Source organism: Gavialis gangeticus, unplaced genomic scaffold (genome assembly GCF_001723915.1).
Source record: "Gavialis gangeticus isolate Ggan-Ray unplaced genomic scaffold, GavGan_comp1, whole genome shotgun sequence".
In the NCBI taxonomy this organism is placed as follows: domain Eukaryota; kingdom Metazoa; phylum Chordata; order Crocodylia; family Gavialidae; genus Gavialis; species Gavialis gangeticus.
In genome coordinates this window covers 157405431-157412706 of record NW_017728992.1, presented here as the reverse complement: position 1 = coordinate 157412706, position 7276 = coordinate 157405431, and positions in this window count along the sequence as shown.

The window sequence follows — 7276 nt, the reverse complement described above, 5'->3', positions numbered from 1 at the left end:
TGGACCTTATCTGGAGACCTGGAGATGAAGCACAATCCAGTGCCTGAGGCACTACGGGCTCAGGAGACATGGTTCAGGTCCCCACTCCACCACAAGCTATGAGTGTGACTTTGAGCCTCAGTGCCTCAGCTCTACCTCTGCAGAAGACATAATAAAGCATTTTCTTACCTCTCAGGGGGAAAAATACATGATGGCAAAAGCATTAAAGATCATGAAGTGCCCAGATTCTATCATAATGGGGGCCATATAAGTATCCAAGACAGATAAAATAATGATGTGTGCCTATAAAACCTGCTTCTGGTGAGACATTGCTGTAAGAGCAGAGATTTTGCTCCACTTTCAGGAAAGCAAATATTTTACCTAATGGATCCCTAGTACATAACTTCATGGTGAAAATTAGGACATGGATAAACAGTTGCAATACACTGTAGCTTTGCCTTCACAAGAAGTTCTGTTTTGGCAAGTATTATTTTATATAGGATTCATATACCAGATAATAATTTTCTTTTTCAGCTTGGGAATCCAGATACTGATTATTGCAGCCTTTTTGCTGCCGGAATGTTTCTCCGTCCATGTAAATGAAGGAGAAAGTTCCTGGGAGAGTTTCACTCAAAGCTTAAAACAGATTTTAACATTTTAGTTAAGAGCTTGATGGCTTGCAAAAAGTTACTATTCCCTTAATGAGCCTCTGGGGATCCAGTTGTATGTTTTTTCAAGTTCCAAGATGCACACATGTATCTGCTTGGCATTCTCCCAATTCTTTTCAAAGATACAACGTGAAACAAACATCTGGTCCACACTATTACAATCTTTATTAAACCCTAATTTCTTCTCCAGAATAGTACCATCTGCCATAGCTCAATCCCTTGTTTTCTAATAGAGATTTTTTTTCTAGGAATACTCAACCAAATAAATTCCAAACTGTTACAGTCTCCAGAATCTCCCTTCCTGTAGAGAATAATGATAGTGAGGGATTCCAATATTTTTCTATTTGCTTCAAAAACCCATGTATATTCATCTGATTCTTAGGATCAATATTATTGATACTATATTACATCACATTCAAAGGCATTTGTTTAGTAGTTCAATGAGCCCATCTTTTAGGAGGTTGATAACTTCTGTATGCTTTACACACTAAATCCTCCTTCACTTTTCCTCTCTGTAATTTTAAACATAGATAGTGCCAGTGCAAGCTTTGCCACTGTACTTGCCAATATATTCTACAACAGTGGTAGGGAGGCACCACTGTTAATGGTGCAGGGTGTCCACTGGTGAGAACAATATAAGTGCATAGACACCCTCATTCTGTCACCAGTTTTAATGCAGAAGCTACCAAACAGGATAGCAATTACTGTTGTGATTTTTGTGGTGTAGATGCATGCCCCCTGAGGAAAAAAACTGATAACATCAATCCACTTAGCATAAGGCATCAAAAAGCCTGGAGCTACCAATGTCTTTGATATCTTTGCTACTACCAGCCAGGGAAAATATGACATTCTTAGCAGGAAGAGAAGAACATGATCACACAACACACTGCACCGTATCTGCAAAGGTTTTGAACAGTTTCAGGCCTACAACTAGTTTCTTGTAAACAGTGCTTGGGGATTCATTCCAACTCAGCTGGGACACTGGAGAATCTGAGATTATTGCACCTGGCTGGATTTTTCCTTATTGCAAAACATTACAAAATCTGAACCCAATTAAGATTTCCTTCATTTTATATGAGAATAAAATGCAGTGTGTACATTAACTGTGCAAGTATGGAGTACCCTATAACCAATACCCTCAAAGCACATTGCAAAGCAGAGTAATGTAAATAAAACCATTGTACAAAAGATGGGAACTGAATAGCAGAGAGGATAACTAGTTTGCTGAGAGTCACAATATTCAGTAGCACAGGATTACATAACTCCAAGCCCCTTGCTTTAATCACTGCTGTATGTTATAAAACTGAGTGAATGTATTTTGTCTAATTTCAAACCCACTTAAGTATTGTGGGTATGAACATTTTACTGAGAATCTAAGACTGAATTCATGGACTATAAGAACAAAAGTTTTAATAAAACAGTAAATACTAAAAACAGTTCCTTTGCTGGAGTAGACTAGCTATGACAATTTATATTCACTGCTGATTTAGTTGAATATTTATAAAGTTTCTATATTTTCTCCAGACTAGTTGAAGGGGATACCATCTCTACTACACGACAATAGAAGATTACATAGAAAAAACAGTTGCCTTAAAAATTTGAGTCCCTTTTGGAATAATGATGGGAGGAAAATGGTGAACTTCAGTGCATTTTATGAACTCATTTTGTAACTCCTTCCTCTGCAATAAGGTTAGAGAGGTTTATAAAACCTCAACCACCATAAGATTTGTTCATCCCCAAGGAACCTTATGAACTAACAGGACAGCTGCCTCCTCTGTTTCTGCAACAATGGAATATAACTATGATCCACACACTCATAGTCATTTTCTGCCTACATGTTGTAAATTGTGCTTTGTTGCCTCTGTTATTGATGTTGTGACAGCCTATGAAATACTTTTGCTACGGTGCATAGTAAAATGAAAATACCATTGTTGCTGGGCATCATGCCATTCTGGTATGAACCTGCCTTTGAGGAATTCTCTCTGTGTATTTTGAATGAACAGGGCCTATAATCTGTCATAGATCTCATGGTTCATATTAAAAAAAATATACATCTATATCTATCTATCTATCTATCTATCTATCTATCTATCTATCTATATATATATATTTTCCCTGTCAATATAAATAAATAAATAAAAAATTACATCTCAAGGGTGACTCTCCTGGTAAAACTGTTACAGAATATTTTACATGCTCATTCTATATTTTAAAAAAACATATTTCAAATCAGAGCCTACCCTTTGAAGAATATTAGAAGGATGTGGTAGATGGTAAAAATGTACCTGAGAGGCACTCGGCCTTTTTAACGGAGTTCTGAGATTAATCCTAAATGGGTCACAGACGTCAGAAGAGTGTTTGGCATGGGGAGGGGGTAGAATAAGGTTGACTGAATTACAGGATTTTTATTATAATCTAGTTATGATGTAGTGAGTGGAAATTCCAGTTCACATTAACTTGGCATTAACTAGCCCAGTAAAATAAGACAAATTGGCAGTAGGGATAATGGGATGAGAACAGCACTGGGAGCCAGGAACACCTAAGTCAGCCTCTGGCTATGCTCTCATGACCTGTTCCTGGATCAGAGTATTCCTTCCTCTGGAAAAATTTGCTGGAGAGAGCTCAGGGGGAAGAAATCTCTGTGAGGCTGAGCTTCCCCATCTCATCCCCTTGGGAGAGCTGGAGTTTGTCATCCCATGGAAACTGATGCCGGGCCTCAAATAAAAGGGGACTCATGAAAAGCCAGGGCCATTGCTGTAAATCCCTAGCACCTCCCTTTCAGAGCTGTTCCAAAACCAACAGGACCAGCACCTTGGCATAAAGACCCCATTACAAATGATGCCCCATGGCCACAGCCCCCTCCTCTCCCCCCAGCACAAACTCCAATCACAAGTGTCTGGAAGAGGGGGATAGCCTCAGAGATTCCTGACCTCTCCTGGCTTTCACACACTAAAGGGGAAATCCCCGTACACAGCTGAGGAACAGCAGTTATTTTTCCCTGATTCTGATGCTACCTCTGTTTAGCGCTGGTTCCTCTGGACAGATATAGAGTAGCTGTTTCTGCATAAACCAGATGCCAGTAGCTCTAAAGGGTCAAAAGCACTATGATGCAGGAATGCCCCAGGCTTGCTCTTTTTTCTCCTGTATGCCTCCTAATTGTCTGCAGTGTGGCATGAGTGCTCTTTTGCTGGCTTGCTTTGATGGGAAGAGCACCCATACAGTCCGATGATCTTTGGTCAGCCAGATCCAGTGACTTAAAGCCAGACTCCATTGGCAGTACAAAATAAAACAGCTGTACTGCTTTGGTAAAGTTGATGCTAAAACTGGTAAATGAAAAAAGGGAGGGAGAAAATCTGTTTTAGGCCCATCGGACTGGTTCTACTACTGGAAATTGCTGAAATCTGACTTAGTTTTCAGCTGTCTTGCCAAAAGGACCAATGCCAATTTGCATGCCTGGCTTTGAACACACAGAAACCTAGTACAAGTAAGTCTTCGCGCTGACAGGCACCCAGATAAGTTCTTTGCACAAAATCAGGTCATAGGTTGAACTCTCTTGTGTAAAGCTCTTTGGGTCAGAGTTCAATCCCATGGCATTACTCAAAATAAGAATGGAGAATACTTCAGTTAAGGAATGTGGTCACAATTTCTTCCATCAGTAAGCCACAGGAGCTGCTGTGACTGAATAATGACTAGAACTTACCTATACTACACAGTCATTGCCTTGCTGGTGTCTGACAGATTGGCAAAGCAGCTTGATACCCTTGATGGAAAAGTGCAAAACAAAATCAATTTATTTTGTAGTTATTTCTTGATAAGTTTAGTGTTGTTAGGGATGATAGCCCCATGAAGGGCAAGGGAGAGAGGGTGACAGAAGTGTGTATGTAATGTAGTTACATAAACAGTCCATGCTAGTAGAAACATTTTTTTTTTAAAGCAAACTGTAGGTACTGCCATATGTATTCACAGTCTGATGAAATGAAAAGTGACAAACTGTAAATGTGTTCACTGAGTCATTTGTATGAGCTGTTTCTATGTATTGAGTCAGGAGATTACAGAAACTTGCTGTACTGTATAATTCCAAAGGGGTATGTAAAGTTTTCATCCAATTGCCTCAGGGTAGCTTGATCACTGTATAAAGTACCCAACAACTCTAAATCAAAAACTTTTCACTAGATATAAAACATCCTGCATGGGAACATCCAGCAATTTAAAATAAAACCCTGAGGTATTTAACATGAGTATCTTTTTGCCACAACATCTTTGTTTACGTGAGGAAGGAGCCAATTTCCAAAAAAATTTAAACAAAGTCTTCGCACCATAACCATGTTAACACGCATACTAGACAACTGTGTCTCAAAGTCTAGTTACACAATGAATTCATATTGGATGTGGTGTCCTTTGTAAGCATTTTAGATTAACAGCTTTTCATTTAATCAGAAAAGTAAACAGGGTTTGTTTTTAGCTGTTCAATATATTTGAACCACAAGCATTTTTCCAAGTGAGAGGGTATGGGGGTTTATAATGCAACTCAAAACAAGCACAGAGATAATAAAATCACAGTTGTTTAAACAGGATTAGGGAATTTATTTTAGCAGAGTTTCCAAGGATTTCTAACACAATATAGGATTTCTTTTTTTAGTTTGGGAAGTGAAAAGTATGCAATATGTAGAAAGAGATTATGTTTTAGTATGTCAAGGGTTCTATGCAGCCTACATCCATGCTGTTTTACAGGTCAGACATGCCAATCACCTTTCCTAACATATCTCATTCTGCTACAAGTTCTTGTAGTTGTGGCTGTTCATAAAAATCACTCAGACTTTATTTTATAATAAAAACTGGAAGCCAGGCTGGAACTAAAGTCCATTTCAGGCACTCAGTCTTTGAAAAAAATATAAATACTTTGAAGCTGATCATGCTTTCCCAAAATATATTTTAACAAACATCATATGAAACACTGATGAGCAAAGGGCGTTCTATATGCTGAAATACGTCCAGAAGCCACACAGTGGGTGCATCTATATGAGACATTTACTGCAGAGCTGGATAATTAGCTCTGCAGTAAACTTCTCAGTGTCTACACATGCACCCCTATTAGAGTGCACAAAACTAATAAACTCCACAGCAGGGTAGTACATGTAAATATGTAAATACATGTACTACCCTACTGCTGACTTTTTTCATGTGCAGCAACACATATGTAGATGCTGCCCTGGCTGGCTGGGGCACAAGGGTGCTTCAGTGTGGGTGCTGCCTGCTGGCTAGCCCTGTGCTGAAGCACCCTCATGCCCCAGGCAGCAGTTCTGTAGCACACTGAGTCTGGCCAGAGCAGCCCCAAACTGTCAGGCTGTCCGCTAGGGCCCCCTGCCAGCTGGGATTGCTCCAACTGGGCTCCATGTGCTCTGCGTGAATAAACTCTGAAGCCCATTCCTCCAACATTAATTGCTCCTGGGCACATGTTCAAATGGTGCATCTGGGAGCAAAAAATTCTGAAGCTATAAGCTGTGGAGTTAATTAATATGTACTAACTGTACATGTAGATGCGCCCAGTAAGTATGTAGCTCCAACCCCAATTTAGTCAAGTAGTTCTTATTCATATGAGTGTCCCACTGACCTGTTACATACTTGGTAGTCTCCTCCTACAAATCCTCCCTCCTGCTTATATCTTAAACTCCCTCCCTTTGCCCACATTCCCATCTCTTTATAATTTCTTGTAAATCCCTCTAAACCAGTGGCCCTCAACCTTCTTAGACTCAAGGGGCCCCGTGTCACTTTTGTGAATTCAGTGGCACCCCATTAAAAAAATGAATTTATTTATTACAGGGCTTTCCTCCTGGTAAAGGGCCTGACAGGAGAATCAGCCAGACAGGGATAAACCTGATCCTGAGCTTATCTCCTCAAACCTCATCCATACCCTGGCTGAGAGCATGGGGCCAGCCATCTTCCCTGACCTGACTTTACTCAGACTGAAAACGGTGGTAGTTGATGGCAAGGGAGGATCCAGAGGGACTGCAGCGGCATGGTCACACGCCCATTTCAGACGATGCCATGGGAGCAGAAGCTGGGGAATTTTAAGTCCCTGAATCAGTTAAGAACTCCCCCCCACCACTTCCCCTTCATGCTCAGCAGCATGTCCCCTCCCCTCCCATTCTCCATCTCCCGGATCTGTTGCTGCTGATGTCGCTGACTGCCCTGGAGGTGGGGAGAGCTCCAGAGTCACTCCAGTCCCACTCCAGGTGGGCTGCCTAGCAAACCAGGTTCAACACAGAATAGCAGCAGCAGTAGCAGTGGGCAGATTCATCCTCCCTGCCTGACCCCCCAACCCCAACTATTCCTTGTCTGCCCAGGAGTAGGCACAAGGAAGGGACCCAGTGCTGCTGCTACTATCCCCAACAACATTGCATTGTACAACAGTTTATACAATGGCTGCACAGAGCAGAGAGTGAGGCAAGGTGAATGGGAGAGGAGGGGAGGTGAGGTGCTGCTGAGCATGGCAGGGAAAGAAGGGGATGCTGTGGTGGGGGGATTCTTACTTCATTTGGGGACTTAAACATCCTGGCTGCTGCTCCTGTGGAATAGTCTGCAGCCTCTGCGATGGCAGGGGGACAGAAGGAAGCTGGGAGTGGGGGAGG